The sequence below is a fragment of the Rana temporaria genome, chromosome 4 (assembly GCF_905171775.1).
Source record: "Rana temporaria chromosome 4, aRanTem1.1, whole genome shotgun sequence".
Lineage (NCBI taxonomy): Eukaryota > Metazoa > Chordata > Amphibia > Anura > Ranidae > Rana > Rana temporaria.
In genome coordinates, this window is record NC_053492.1 from 457,929,116 (window position 1) to 457,946,149 (window position 17,034).

The following is a 17,034-nucleotide window of genomic DNA, read 5'->3' on the forward strand; positions in this document are numbered from 1 at the left end:
AAGTGTTACTAAGCGCACCCCTAGGGCGACCACTCCCAGGGTGCATAGACACTGCAGACCTTCTGCCTTCCTAGCCCATGGCCAGACAAGGTAGAACATTCAAACCAGGAGGTAATGGCTCCTCCAGCTTTCCCAAGGGATTCCTCCAATGCCCCAACTGCCTGTAAGCACCCCGGTTTCTCATATAGCCGGTACTAACCTTCCAAGCCCCCATCACTCTAGCAGATATTCCTAGCCATACATTCTGACCTTGGTCAGGCCAGAATGACAGCACAGACCCTCCACTAGATCACTAATAAGAACAGATACTACACTTGATCTTAGCCAAAAGGCAGAGAAGCGAAAACACTGGTCACAGGAGTGTAGAACGAATTGTATTCCTCTGATCCACAGTAGAAGTACAGCTAAATTAGCTTTGTCTGTACTTCTCCTTCAAGGTTATTTCCATTATGGTTAGCTTATACAGTTAAATTATTTTATAAAACAGACCTATGCAAAGTTCAGAGACCCACAGCCATCAATCAAGGTTCAGTTTATAGCTATGAGACCTGTAAAATAGTTTCAGTTTGGCTGCTTTGGGTTACTGCAGTTTGCCAATTTGTTCTTGCTTGTCAAATAAGCTTGAATATTATAAAGTTGTTACTCTCTGGTTGACAATGCAAGCTCTAATATTCTCTTAGATCATGAAAACAGCAATAGGCAGATATATTATTATATACCAAACCTCTGCAGTCATCTTTTTGTATAGAGTTATCTTTTCTACTCCAGTAAAGTACATTTGTATTCCAGCATCATTCAAATTATTTGGATACATTATAAAACATTTATTTAGAATTAATATTTAAACATATCTCTACTAGTTATGCCTTGGGTAGACATGTGCACAGCAAAAATTTTCGTTTATTTCTGTTTCGTTTCTGTTCGTTTATCGTGATTCGTAACGAGTCGTAATTTCGTAAGACGTTAGTTATCGTATTCGTACTCTTTAGTATTTTCGTAACACTCTTTTTTCCGTTTCCGTTTTTTTCTGTTAGTTTATTTTTCGTTGAATCGAGATTCGTATTTTCGTTATATTTTGTATTCTGCCGCGTTCGTATTTTTAAAATGATTTTATTTGTTCCTTTGTTTTTACGTTAGTTTAATTTTCGTTGTTTTGCTATTCGTATTTACATTATATTTTCCATCATGCCGCGTTCGTATTTTCATAAGAAATATATTTTCGTTGCTTTATGATCATTCGTATTTTCGTGTCTAATTTCCTTTGATTGTAAAAACGTACCTTTGTAGATTTTATTGCATTCGTAATTCTGTTAGAATACATTTTATGATTATTCAACACACTACTCGTCGTAATTTTGTAATTCGTACTTTACTGTGATTGACTTGACTGTCTTAGTTAGCACACACACCCTGTCTAGAATGAAGTCTGACGTAGAAGAAAACTAAAATATGTCAGATATTAGAAATACAAATCTAGAAATTAGATGCACTGCAGTCTAACACAGAAAAAGACACAAGGAGCCAGGAGGTAATGAGAAAGAAGCTCATTGGGGGAAGGAACAAACCTCTTCAGAGGAAAGGGACAGCGCTCAGTGGCTATTGGTCAATGTCCAGAAATATTTCAGTACTAACGAAAGCTAATTTACATTATTTCGTATTTTTGTTGTTTTCATTTACGTTTTCCGAAGATTCGTAATTTATTTTTCGTCAGTTTTGATTTTCATTTTTTATTCTTTGTTCGGCATTTCAGTTGTTTTCTTTTCGGTCTTCGAATATTAGTAAGTTTGCATTTTCGTTCATTTTGTTTTTCGTATTTTTTTTTTTTTTTGGGTTCGGTATTTTCGTTATTTCTATGTTTTCGTTTCTTTCATCTTTCGTATCTTCGTTGTTTTTCATATTCGTTATTTTGAAAATATCGTTATTCGTTATTAATTGCGCTACACCATTCGTTCATTCGTATGTTAACGAATCAACTAAAATAATGAAAATTGATGGAAAACTTATTCGTAACTTAAAAAATTGCACATGCCTAGCCTTGGGTCTACAACAAAGAAATGGTCTCACTACCACAATGTGTTCAACTGTATTTTAGGTGGACTGAATAATCTTAGAAAGTCAAATGTCTTGACCTTTCCCAAGATGAGACATTTTACAGTTGGCTTGGTCACAGAGTTCATTAATATGGAGTTTGTTACTTGAAGGTGATAGAAGAACAAAAGAAACGTAATTAGAAAACTGGCTTATATTTTTTTTTTTTTCGGAAGTGTATTTTAGGGAATGTCTTTTTTTTGTCCTTTTACATCCATACCTCTACAATCTTTATCAACAGATGATTTGTAGCTGACACACAACAGCATTAAAAATTATGGGTCATGGGGTCCCTCAAAGAGATGCAACTTGAAATGGACTACATGTTTCTTTTCCAACAGCCATTAAGATATATCTGTGATTATTCTTTAAAGTTACCCCCAGGTCATCTTGCCCTGCTTCATAATATGTGATCAGGGAGAACTAGGAACTTTGTCCTGGGGGAGGAAAACACAACTAGCTATCCTTCTCTTGGTAGGAACCGTTTCCTGTAGACTAAAAAAGATTGCAACAGTTGAATTTATTTTTCTGTAATTCAGCAGTTTGTCATTCTGGATTGTATTGCACTTTGTGTTTCTTTTGATAAAAGTTTGTAAAAAAGTAAAAAAAATAATAAATTTGCACCACGCATTGTTGCAGTGATTGATGACCATCGTGACACGTTGTTGTTATCTTAACCACAAAACTAGACTTTCTTCTGTAACTTTTTGTTTCAAATTAATGTTTTTTGCTAGAAACCTTACTTAGTTACTTAGTTACTTAGAACCACCATATATATACGGGTGTGTATATATATATATATATATATATATATATATACATATACATATATATATATATATATATATATATATATATATATATATATATATATATTTAGCTAAGAGAATAAAAATTCTTTTTTTTCTACATTCCGACCTGTAAAATCCATTTCTTTGAGTACATCATGGGACACAGAGCAGACTATACATTACTAACTGGGTTATATGCTACCTATAGGTGAATGGACACTGGAGGATCAAAACAGAATGGAAGTCCCCCACTATATAACCCCACCCATATAGGAAGTACTCCAGTTTTGTAGTGATGTGGATCAATTAATTTCCCTGACACAATTTCTCAGGGTGGAACCCATCCTACCGTTTGATTCAAATTAATATGGTGAGACAGTGCAATCTATAGACAAAACAGACCACATCTCACCTTTCCAACGTTCGCCAGCAGAGAGAGGGCCGAGCTATAGCCCTGTTAGAATATTATTCCAAATTCATAATTCGGCAATTCATGGCAAGCTTGCAAAACATATTTTGATTTATGATTAATCATAATAATTAGGTATGAATGAATGACCTTGATCAATTGATATGACATAATTCTTCTATCCAAAACTGAGCATTACTGGTCAACCGATTTGAGAATGACATAAGCTTGTTGAATGTCAGGCAGTTGTTCTACTATGTCCAAAGTTGACATGAGTTCAGGAGGTCAGCAGGCTAACAGATAAGTATACACATAGAGTTCATGTGTCAGAGCTGACATGTTTTTACATGCTTTAAAGTTAAAATCACAGATTATCCATAACTTAGCTATTTATTTGATATTGTTGTTTAATTATTTAGAGCTAGTTTAAGTGAAGTCTTAGTCATACTGATATGTATTAGTATATAGTTACTTAATGAAGTTATAGCTTTATAGCTGATAATATATGTTCTATGACATTGCATCATCAAGCACACTACTCTAAGTATAGAGTGTCACATGTGTGCCTGTCAATCAAACTCCATACGACTCTGTGCTAAGATCTTCATATTGCTGAACCTAGCAGATATTAATATTTGCCATACAAGGGTCTAAGCCTGGGCCGTATGAGGTCATGACGTTCACTTGTAACATATATTTAAGCTTTGCTTTAAAGAAGGCTGAACACATTTGCACCACACACTTACATGACACACTGATACTAACTCACAATAAGACACACTCACTCACACCCTCTTTGAAAGACAACACTGACATATTGACAAGGACAACAGCTGATACTAGAAGTCAAGAACGTCATTTCCTGCTTCACTTTGGAAAATCTCAGAGACAATGCTCACATGCTTTCATAAGCTTGCTACAATACTATCGATCCAATTCCAGATACTTTTCATCTACGCTAAACTGAACTTTATACTATTTTTCATTGTGTTTGTGATGCCACCTGTGTGACAATAAACTCACACGTTATTTTCAAATCAACCTGACTATGAATGATCTTCATTCAGATACGCCCTTGAAGCTATAAGAATATTAGTTATTAATTTTACATTCTTACAGTGGCGAGCCAAAGAAAGTACTGTCTTATCTCTATTTTTACGGAAGTCTCGACCCTTGATGAGGGGGGGAGAGATTAGCGCAGTCTTTGCGAATATTCAAGTCTCGAGAAAAAAGACGGTTCAGAACCTATCAAGCAAGAGGCGTTTGTGTCGCGTCAGATGTGGACAACAGTCCAGTAACAGACGGTTGATGACGAGAAATCCTTCTAATAACGGTGAGTAAAAAAAAAAATTATGAATTTTATAGATGAAATAGCTAGAGATAGTAAGCTAGAATTTAAAGATGTGTGTTTTTATCCAAATGACAGTCACTTGTGGTTGTATATGTACCAAGAATGCTTAAATTCCAATGTCCAGATAGACAAATCCAGGTTTACTGTGAATAAATTACGTAAGAAAATAAGTAATGTATTGAAATTGGTAAGAATCTTTAATAAGATGATTATTAATATTTTACCTGCCAAAAATGTGTGTACACTAAACCAGACAGAGACAAATAATGTACAGAACACAGGAATACATAAAAATGTGTCCCAGGATGCTCTCAGTTGTTCTAACTGTGAGATTTTGTGTAATTACATAGAAAATCTTGAGGAACAATTAGGATCTAAAAACATGATTTTGCCAGAGTTACAAAATGACAGTAAACAGATTGCTGTAATAAATACAGATGACAAAAAGGTTGAAACCAAGTCAAAGCTACAATCTTATTTTCCGGAAAGTTCGGAAATAGAGAATGTTGATGCTACTGATGAAATGGAAATGAAGCATAAAAACTTATTATGTAGGACTGCAAAACTTAAATTGCAAATTCATGATCAGCTGATGAAGGTTCTAAAAGACTTTCCTATTTATGACGTTGAGGCTACTGTATTTTCTAATTGGGATTTATTTGAAATGTTTGCAGATCGTTTTAATCTTTCAAACGATCAACGCAATTACATTTTTCAGTTGTGGATTCCTGTTAATTTTGCTAAACGAATCCATTCACTTGTTAGTGATGATGAAGGTCAAAATGACGCCACAGATAGATTGCGACTATTATTGCTATGTATGACCGGTGAACAAAAACCGACCATAGAAATGCTAGACCTTTTACAGACTACTGCAGAAGAAGATCCATTTTGGTTTAAAACAAGATTTTGCAAGGTTTATGAAATGATATTTGGAGTAGATGATGAAACTGACCCAGGTTTAAAAATGGCTTTCATAAAAAAATTTAAATACCTTGACCCAACTTCAGTGGCCATAGTACAGGAACGTCAAAATTTAAATGCTATAGTAAGTTTCATTGACAAAATTAGGAGACAATTGAATCAAAGCAGTCTCGCACACGAGGTTTCTATTATTCAATGTGACAAAAATAGTCAGGCTACAGACGTGTCAGAAACGACAGGTCTTAGCAGGAATGACAAGGACAGGTGCAGTCAAGGAGACGACCCCATGATGTGTTTTTACTGTCATGGATTTGGCCATATGAAAAAACATTGCTTTAAGTTTAAGAATGACTTACAAATAAGAACTAAAGATATGGAGTATGAAAAATCAGCTTTTGTGCAACCTGATTTTTCATGTCAAGATAACATTTTGACTGAATTGCCTTATGACACTGAAGTCAAACAGATCAGTAATTTGACTGTTCACAGTAGTTCAGACAATATGGCAAAAGGAGCTGTCACAGAAAGAGAAGGTTTATTGCCATTGCCAAAAATAGAATCACACCCGGATTCAATTTCTCTGCCATTACAATATGTAGCACCAATTATTTTGGACGAGAATGGGAGACCATATTTACAATGTTTGATAAATGGTAAACATATTAATTGTCTCTTAGACAGTGGATCTGAGATTACCCTTATCAAAGAAAACATACCTGTGAAACCAAATTCTCCTATGTGTAATATAGTGGGTTTTAATAATACAGGTAATTCCACTGCTAGACAGGTATCCAATGTAACATTTGAAGTACCTGGATTAGTGAAAACTAATATTAACATTTGGGTCTGTCACGAAGCAGAGAATATACTTGGCATTGATGTAATCAATAAACAAAAGTGGGTGATTGATTTGGCTAATAAAAGTATTTGGAAAGATCCATCTAGGCTCAAATCAGTGCTGATTGATCCCTCTGTATACAGTGATGTTGGTTCTGTTACCAATATGTCTACAGAACAAAAGTGGCCTGATGTTGATGGTAATTGTGCTTTAAAGAAAGTGGTACAATGTTTTCCAAGTTTGTGGTCAAAGTTCAAAAATGACTTTGGAACTTTGAAAAGTGCCGAATTAAATATTGAAGGGAAGGATCCAGAACCTCTTGATCAGAGTGAGTTACCACCAGAATCAATTGGTCCACTTTCTGATATTATTCAAGAATTTGTACAACTAGGAATTGTAAAAAAAGCTAAATCAGTGGTAAATAACTGTATTTGGCCTATCAAAAATATTGATAATTCATATTCTTTATCAGTTGACGTAAAAACATTGGATAAAAACATTACAAATAGCCCAGTTCTTCCTGATAAATCTAACATAAAATTACATTTGAATGTTGAGAACAAAGTGTTTTCTGTACTAGAAATCGCTGGTAGCCATTTTTCCATTCCTTTAACTAAAAGTTGTCAATACAAACTTGCGTTCACATTCAGAAAAGAGACTTATACGTTCACTCGATTAATACCTGATCTAGGTATTGGTGATGGTATAGTTCATGAAACTATAGCAACAATACTTTCTAAATTTTCTAGGCCAGATTGCATTTGTCAGCACGTGGATACGATTTTGCTGAGTACTCAGAATATCGATGAACATATGGCTCTTTTGTCTGAATTGTTTATGATGTTACTAGCTGAAGGTTTAAAATTAAACACAACAAAAGTTCAGCTGATGAAAAGTCAAGTGAAATTCCTTCACATGCAAATTAGTCAAGGAAAGAGACAATTGTTGCAAGAAACAGTTAGGGATATTACTGTTATCCCAACTCCAACAACTTACAAGGCATTGCATAAATTTTTGCATAAAATAAATTATTGCAAAGAGTTTGTACATTGTTTCGCAGAAAAAGTTAATCCACTATATAATCTTTTAAGGAATAAAGGTAATATAGTTGACCAGTGGGGTCCAAATGAGAAAAATGCTTTTGAAGTGTTGAAAAAAGATTTGCAGAATGCTCCAGCATTAAGTACAATAGAGGTTTGTCCTGAAACATCGTTTGTTTTGAAAACTCATGTATCTGAGAATGCCATCTCAGTAACATTGTTTCAGTTACAGGAACGTAAGGAGAAAATAATTGCCTATTTCTCCAGAGTTTTATCATTTTTGGAAAAAACTTTTGAGCCAGGTGTGAAGCAACTTCTAAGTGTTTACTATGCAATTAAAGTTACAGAGAGCATAGTAAAATCAAACAAAACCATTGTACGGACACCTGACTGTTCATTAAAAGGTATTTTTGAGGAAGGTAATTTTAGTGAAATTAAGAAAATATATCCTTTATGGTTCAGAGCTTTATTACAAATACACATTCAGATAGATGGGAACGAAAGACATCAACAGAAATTTACACCAGCACATGTTTATACAGCTGTAGCTGAGAAGTCTTTATCTCAGATTTCCAGCGTAAGAGCTGAGAAATGCATTGAAGTGCTTGCAGAACACTCTGACACTAAAGTAAGAACTCCAACACAGAATACAGTTACGCATATTTCTAATCGTTTAGAGGTGAGAACAAAGGCATAGTCCATTGTCATCTCTGGGGTGATATGAAATCTAACTTTGTTCGTTAGAAATAGAATTTGTATCATGACCAAAAAATGAAATATTGCGTCCTGACATATCTAAACTTCACAGTACATATATGTTATAATTTAGGTCATTTTTAGACAGGATAAGGACAGTACATAGAAGTACATAGTCACACAGAAAATCTCTTTGAATAAAATATGAGATAGTATTTCACATATAGTTTTAGCAAATTCACAAAGTTATTGTCTCATAATGTTTTAATATTTGTTGAAAAAATATGAAAATGTACAAGAATTAATATAAATATTTTATTCCTGAGTGATGATACTGCCTCTCTTTTACAGATATGGCATCTAAAATCAAACAAATATGGAGGATAACAAGCTTCTATAAAGAGCAAAGAGAAATTCAAAGTTAAAGAAGAGATCCTTTTTGGAAGAATATTTGACAAAAGATTTATATTTCATATTTATGAACTATTTTATCTTATTCATCAAGGTTTTTCTAACGGAACTTGAAGAAGACATTTTAAAGACATTTCATGAAGAAACATTAATCGGAAGGAACATTGTCTATCTACTATAGATAAACAATTTAGGACTGAAACATTTGTCCACATATACATATACATTTTTTGATTATCCAATTATTATGATATTAATGTTCACATGAAGTTAGGCACATATTGAATGTTAGCACACTCATTCTAGTTAATAGAACATTTTTTGTTCATAACTTAAGAAAGATATCATTAATAGAACTATGGAAAGTTATGAAAGTTTTAGAGTATAAAGTATATTTCCAAAGAGCTAAAATATTATTTGAGCACATATATGGAAATATATTATTGCATTATTTACTTATTTTAATAATAATAATTTCCATTATTATTATTAATATTAATAATTATTGATATTAGTCATCATTATGTTATACATTTTTAAAATCTATACCATTATTTCTGGTAAGATTTTGATTAGATAGATCTAAGAAGAGTTAAAAGTAAAGAGTAAAGCATTTAGGAAAAGGAAAATTTCTAGTTGCTTCAGTTCTGAGGAATATCGTGTCCAATCGTTTGATAGAAGGTGGAGAAAATGAGATATGAATGTATGTATGTGTGTATTAAATGATTTAGTATGATTAATCATAATTCAGGGGGGATTGTTAGAATATTATTCCAAATTCATAATTCGGCAATTCATGGCAAGCTTGCAAAACATATTTTGATTTATGATTAATCATAATAATTAGGTATGAATGAATGACCTTGATCAATTGATATGACATAATTCTTCTATCCAAAACTGAGCATTACTGGTCAACCGATTTGAGAATGACATAAGCTTGTTGAATGTCAGGCAGTTGTTCTACTATGTCCAAAGTTGACATGAGTTCAGGAGGTCAGCAGGCTAACAGATAAGTATACACATAGAGTTCATGTGTCAGAGCTGACATGTTTTTACATGCTTTAAAGTTAAAATCACAGATTATCCATAACTTAGCTATTTATTTGATATTGTTGTTTAATTATTTAGAGCTAGTTTAAGTGAAGTCTTAGTCATACTGATATGTATTAGTATATAGTTACTTAATGAAGTTATAGCTTTATAGCTGATAATATATGTTCTATGACATTGCATCATCAAGCACACTACTCTAAGTATAGAGTGTCACATGTGTGCCTGTCAATCAAACTCCATACGACTCTGTGCTAAGATCTTCATATTGCTGAACCTAGCAGATATTAATATTTGCCATACAAGGGTCTAAGCCTGGGCCGTATGAGGTCATGACGTTCACTTGTAACATATATTTAAGCTTTGCTTTAAAGAAGGCTGAACACATTTGCACCACACACTTACATGACACACTGATACTAACTCACAATAAGACACACTCACTCACACCCTCTTTGAAAGACAACACTGACATATTGACAAGGACAACAGCTGATACTAGAAGTCAAGAACGTCATTTCCTGCTTCACTTTGGAAAATCTCAGAGACAATGCTCACATGCTTTCATAAGCTTGCTACAATACTATCGATCCAATTCCAGATACTTTTCATCTACGCTAAACTGAACTTTATACTATTTTTCATTGTGTTTGTGATGCCACCTGTGTGACAATAAACTCACACGTTATTTTCAAATCAACCTGACTATGAATGATCTTCATTCAGATACGCCCTTGAAGCTATAAGAATATTAGTTATTAATTTTACATTCTTACAAGCCCCCACAGCTTTATTAAAAGCATTGAATCACAAGGCATACAGTTGATTGGTTCACATTATACAGACACACCCACTAATCCTCCCAATCACCCTCCCCATTGTGACGTCTGTAGCCCATGGCACACACATTTCAAAGTCCAGGAGCAAAGGGAAAGAAATGGTAGTCCTTATTTGGAAGAAATCTTCTGGTCAGATAAAGACAGGAAGAGGGGGAGGTTGAATTCTACTTTAGAATTCAATAGAAAAGAGGGGTTGAACACGTTTGAAACATGAGGGAAAGATTTGGCATCTTCTTCCAATCTTTTAGTCTTTTTGTCCTTCATATCGTCAATGCTTAGTTCATAACTTTTAAAACGTAATTTCTTATCTGACAAATCTTATCAACGAAAATAAACACTTATTGTGACATCTTTTCACACATGCATATATAAAAAGAAATATAAAAAACAACAATATAGAAACAATATGAAAATATAAAAGAGATTAAACATTTTAGTGGTTCTAATAAAATAATTCAAAATATAAATTTTATCCAGATCCACGTGAATCCGGGCCACAGAGTCTGAAAAACAGGCTCGGTCCTTAAGTGGTTAATATTACCATCTATGGTCCATTTTGGTGGATCACTTATGGTTCATATACTTATTGCTTGTGTTTTTCATTATCCATTTTTCCATTTATGAGCTATTCACTTATTTTTTTATTAGGTGTCTAATTCACTGATTCACATAATCAATTTATATAGCGCAGCTTCTTCTTCTTCTTTTTATTACATGTATTTGTTTTGTATATCACGTTTAGTTGCAGCTTTTTTCATTTTGGGTTAAATAGCGCCGTTTTTTTTTTCCATCGTTGACAGCGAGCCAAAAGAATTTGCAGTTTGCGAGCAGCCATGTGGGGGACATCTTGTGCTTCAAGTGCTCTGCAAGTGTACAACTTGCCAGTGAAAATGTGCAGCAAGTTAACAGACCTACAATTCAACACTGCCACAAATGTGTGACAATCCTTGCTATCTGGGTTTTGAATGGTGTGAAAGTTTCCTATTAATTTAAAGGGTTAATAAAGGATTTTTTTTTCTTTAAAATAACAAACACGTTATACTTACCTCCACTGTGCAGTTCGTTTTGCACAGAGTGGCCCCGATCCTCGTCTTCTGGGGTCCCTCGGCGGCTGTCTCTGGTCCTCCCCGCAAAAACTCATCACATTTATGCGAGAGAGCTCACATGGTGATGAGTCCTTGCGGGCGCGCTCCCGTGATACAGCGAGCGGCCCTAGCCGCTTGCTGTATCACTCGGCCCTGCCCCTCAGGGTGCCCGGCGTCACTTGATGTGATTGACAGCAGTGCCAGCCAATGGCTGCGCTGCTCTTAATCCATCCGCTCTAGCCAATCAGCGGGCAGGCTAAGCGGCGAAGAGGATCTCGGGACCGAGCGCAGGACTTTCAAGTGGTCAGGTAAGTAAAACGGGGGCTCGGGGGGGGGGGGGGCGGTATCATCAGATGTTTTTTCATCTTAATGCATAGATTGCATTTAGGTGAAAACATTTTTTCCTTTACAACTACTACTACAACTAATTTTCCGACTTGCACTTGGAACTTGGATTTTCCGGTACTGGCTGAACAGAAAACCGGAGGAGTCATAATTAGCAAGGGCAGAGGAAACAACTAAGGCCCAGATTCTAAAAGGGCTTACGACGGCGCAACGCAATGTGCGCCGTCGTAAGTCCTAATCTGGGCCGTTGTATCTATGCGACTGATTCTTAGAATCAGTTACGCATAGATAACCATTAGATCCGACAGGCGTAAGGCTCTTACGCTGTCGGATCTTAAATGCAATTTTTTTTTTCCGCCGCTAGGTGTCGCCTCTGTCGTTTTCCCCGTCGGGTATGCAAATTAGCAAAATACGCGAATTCCCGAACGTACGCGCGGTCGACGCAGTGAAGTTACGACGTTTACGTTAGATTTGCGACGCGTAAAGTTGCCCCTGCTATATGAGGGGCAACCAATGTTAAGTATGGCCGTCGTTCCGGCATCGAAATTTAAAAATTTACGTTGTTTGCGTAAGTCGTCCGTGAATAGGGCTGGACGCCATTTACGTTCACGTCGAAACCAATAACGTCCTTGCGACGTCATTTAGCGCAATGCACGTCGGGAAGTTTTAGGGACGGCGCATGCACATTAGGTTTGGCACGGGAACGCGCCTAATTTAAATGCTATACGCCCCCTACCCGCCTAATTTGAATTAGGCGGGCTTGCGCCGGGGGATTTACCCTACGCCGCCGCAACTTTACAGGCAAGTGCTTTGTGAATCAAGCACTTGCCCGTAAAACTTGGGGCGGCGTAACGTAAATGAGATACGTTACGCCGCCGCAGAGATGCGGCGATCTACGAGAATCTGCCCCAAAGACTTTTATTTTTATAGATGTATAGTGATGGTGACTATGATCAAATGTTTTTTTTTTGTTTTGTTTTTTCATATGAACTATTCATTCACATTTCACTTCTATTGCTGGCATTAGGCAATCATCTTCTTGAAAAATATTACATGGATTCTATTCATAAGCTCTATTTGCCTATAAATAATTTGTATTTAAGTGTGTTGTACAGTACGCAGTACAAATGTGTTAAACCACTTAAAGGTGATTGAATTGCCAGCATCAGCGAGACACTTTGCAAAGCATAAGTGTTCTCACAGCCGGAATGCAAATGAGCATGTAAAGTACTTCACAAAAAGGATTAACCTTAGAAGTACCTTGCACTAATATTAAATATTGAATATGGATTAAGGAAAGAGTAAAATAACAAAACAAAAACACTTCTGAAAAAAAAAAGTATAACCGATTCTCGACCGGCGCACGCCGATGTACGTCGACAGAATGCCACGGCTGCGCAAATGGGCGTACAGGTACGTCCCCTTTAATTTGAGAGCCGCGTGGTCGCTCGCACGACCCTGCCGCGATCTCCGTGACCGCGCCCGCGGGACCTGTGGACCCGATCACCACCGGTGTCCCGCCATAGGGTCACAGAGCTGAAGAACAGTGTAAACACATCTCCCCGTTCTGCCTAGTGACATGTCACTGATCGTGTTCTCTAGCACGGGAAACACCAATCAGTGACGTGTCACGACAAGCCACGCCCCCTAACAGTTACAAGCACTCCCTAGGACACACTTAACCCCTTCAGCACCCCCGAAAGGTTAACCCCTACACTGTTAATGTCATTTTTACAGTAATCTGTGCATTTTTATAGCACCGATCGCTGCAAAAATGACAATGGTCCCAAAATGGTGTCAAAAGTGTCCAATGTGTCCACCATAATGTCGCAGTCACGATAAAAATCGCTGATCGCCGCCATTACTAGTAAAAAACAATTATTAATAAAAATGACATAAAACTATCCCCTATTTTGTAGAGATTATGGGCCAGATTCACGTAGCCGGGGCGCAACGTAACTTAACCGATTTAAGTTACACCGCCGCAAATTTTCTGGCTAAGTGCCTGATCCACAAAGCACTTACCTGGAAATTTGCAGCAGTGTATCCTAAATCCGTCCGGCGCAAGGCGGGCCCAATCGAATGGGGCGAGTCCCATTTAAATTATTAAATTGACGTACTGCGCATGCTCCCGTCGCAAATTTCCCGACGTGCTTTGCGCGAAGTTACGACGCGCCAACGTTTTGTGAATCGTGACGGGTAAAAAAGACTTCCCTCGGGAAAAATAAAAAAATTTAAAATAATTTGAAAGCGACGCGGGAAAGACGGGTATACTTTTACATGGTGTTCTAAGTTTACACTTTGTAAAAGGTACCCTATTTTTGCGACGGCAAACTAAGACTTGCGGCGACCAAACGACGGGAAATTTTTTTGTGGATCTCCGTAAGTGCTAATTTGCATACCCGACGCTGGTTTACGACGCAAAATCCCCCCAGCGGCGGCCGCGGCACTGCATCCTAAGATCTATCTAGAGGGATATCTATGCGTAACTGATTCTATGAATCAGTCGCATAGATAGAAACAGAGATACGACGGCGTATCAGCAGATACGCCGTCGTATCCCTTTTGTGAATCTGGCCCAAAAACTTTTGCGCAAACCAATCAATAAACGCTTATTGCGATTTTTTTTTTACCAAAAATATGTAGAAGAATACGGGTAAAGTAGTTATTCCTGCGATACAGTGGAAACTATGGCCCGGATTCACAAACAGTGGCGCATATTTATGCCACCGTAGCATATCTTCTTTACGGTACGCCAACGCAGCGCAGAGAGGCAAGCACTGGATTCACAAAGCCAGTGCTGCCAAATCTGCGCTGGGTTTTCTAGGCGTAAGCCGGCGTATGTGGAAGTGGGCGTGAGCCATGCAAATGAGGCGTGACCCCATGCAAATGATGGGCTGAGTCTCAGACAGATACGTATAATAAACGGCGCATGCGCCGTCCCGTGGACGCATACCAGTGCGCATGCTCAGAATCACGTTGGATCTACTCCCTAAGATACGACGGATCACTGCCTACGGCGTGAACGTAACCTACGCCCAGCCATATTCACGTCCAACGTAAACGATGTAAAATACGACGGCTTGTGTTCCCTGGTGCAGCCCTTTGCATGGATGCTGCCGAGTTACACCTCCTTTATAGGGCATAACTTTACGCCAGACGTATGACTTTACGCGCACTGCGTCGGACGGACGTACGTTCGTGAATCTGCGTATCTCCCTCATTTGCATATGTGAATAGAAAATCAATGGGAGCGCCAAATATGTCCAGCGTAAATATGCGCCCACTCTACGCCGGCCGGCCGGTTGGATGAAGCCTATTTTCAGGCGTATCTAGTTTTGTGGGTACAGCGCACAGATACGACGGCGCATATTTGCACTTACGCAGCGTATCTCGAGATACGTCGGCGCAAGTGCTTTGTGAATCCGGGCCTATGTGTGCAGAGGGTAAAGGTGCGGCAACTAGCGTATGGGCCAACCACTACCCACAGTGAGACATGGAAAAAATCAAGAGATGGTGTTGCGCTCCAATCAATCATTGAAACGCAACACCATCTCTTGATTTTTTCCATGTAGAAGAATACCTATCGGCCTAAACTGAGGGAAAAAATGTTTTTAATATATTTTTGGGGATATTTATTATAGCAAAAAGTAAAAAATATTGAATTTTTTTTAAAATTGTCGCTCTATTTTTGTTTATAGCGCAAAAAATAAAAACTGCAGAGGTGATCAAATACCACCAAAAGGAAGTTCTATTTGTGGGAAAAAAAGGACGTCAATTTTGTTTGGGAGCCACGTCGCACGACCGCGCAATTGTCTGTTAAAGTGACGCAGTGCCGAATCGCAAAAAGTGGCCCGGTCTTTAACCAGACAAATGGCCCGGGGCTTAAGTGGATAATGTGAAACGCTAAATTGTTTGTTAATAATTATCAAGGATTGTCACAAATGTGTGGCAGTGTTGAATTGTAAGTCTTGTATACTTGCTGCACATTTTCACTGGCAAGTTTTACACTTGCAGAGCATTTGAAGCACAAGTTCTAGTTGACAAGTTTCCAATTCGTAGTAAATTTGCATGACAAGTCTCTAGCAAGAGCAAAGTTGCTGTTGTGAGTCTACATTAAGAGCTCTGCAAGCAGGAAGATTCAGCCACAGTGCCCCCTGTGGTGGGATGACTATTGCACAACATAACTAAAATAGAACTTGCAGCAGACTTGCAGAATGTTTGCAAAGAAAGTTGATCCGGAGTCATGCAATGAGGACTTGCTGCAATTGTGCAACAAACTTGAGCAGCCTGGACGGTCTATCAATAGCCAAGCAAGACATTTTCAAACTTGTAGCACAATTGCTTGCTACAGTGGGTACTGCTGATTTTGTATTTCCAGCGCTGCGGGGCTGTGCTTCTCGCGTTCACTGCCCCCACGAGATGCAGCGCATCCATAGGAATCTATTGGGGGCGGCGAGCGGGAGGAGCGCCAGAGCTTGGCGCTGGGGGTCAATATCGCTGCTGCCGAGCCGCGATATTGTACAATACCGCGGTCAGGTACTGCCTCTGGATAGATTACAGATTGCAGGATGTCAGGGATGGGTCCAGGAAGGCAGGTATATATCATCATTGTTTGGTTTGTGGTCCCTTTAATGGGGGACAACAAGAAACATCTTGAGAGTACTCAGGGATTCTCACCTGTATAGGGTGAGGTAAAAATACGAAGGAAACTTGGACAGCCGCACTCCAAAAATGTTCTTTTAACCACTGAAGGACCGCCGCATGCACATTTACGTCGGCAGAATGGCACGGACAGGCACATCAACGTACCTGTACGTCCCTGCCTAGACGTGGTTCGGGGGTCCGATCGGGACCCCCCCCCCCGGTACATGCGGCGGTTCCCGTGGCTGTCCGAGCGATCCGGGATGAGGGGGCGGCTGTTCGTTTTTGTCCGCCCCCTCCGGATCGCTCTCAGCCAATCCGCGCGCTCCCCCTGCGTGTCACTTCCTCCTCCTGTGTAAACACAGGAGGAGGAAGTGATGTGATCTCTCCTCTCGGCGGTATTTTCAACCACCGCTGAGGAGAGATCACATCACACAGTGAGTCTGCACAACACTACACTGACACCAGGACACACAGGCACATTAACCCCTTGCGATCACCCCCGCCCCCCAACCCCCTG

General features: G+C 38.3%; 1 long non-coding RNA gene and 1 pseudogene across 1 annotated transcript; one reads left to right on the forward strand and one right to left on the reverse strand.

The window, feature by feature from the left end:
- Nucleotides 1–223: 223 nt before the first annotated feature.
- LOC120938682 lies at nucleotides 224–344 on the reverse strand (annotated as a pseudogene).
- Nucleotides 345–3,014: 2,670 nt separating this feature from the next.
- On the forward strand, nucleotides 3,015–10,301 carry LOC120938000. The gene is made up of 2 exons (XR_005748772.1): nucleotides 3,015–4,621; nucleotides 8,489–10,301. It is a non-coding gene; the product is annotated as an uncharacterized LOC120938000 (long non-coding RNA).
- The last annotated feature ends 6,733 nt before the right edge of the window (nucleotides 10,302–17,034 follow it).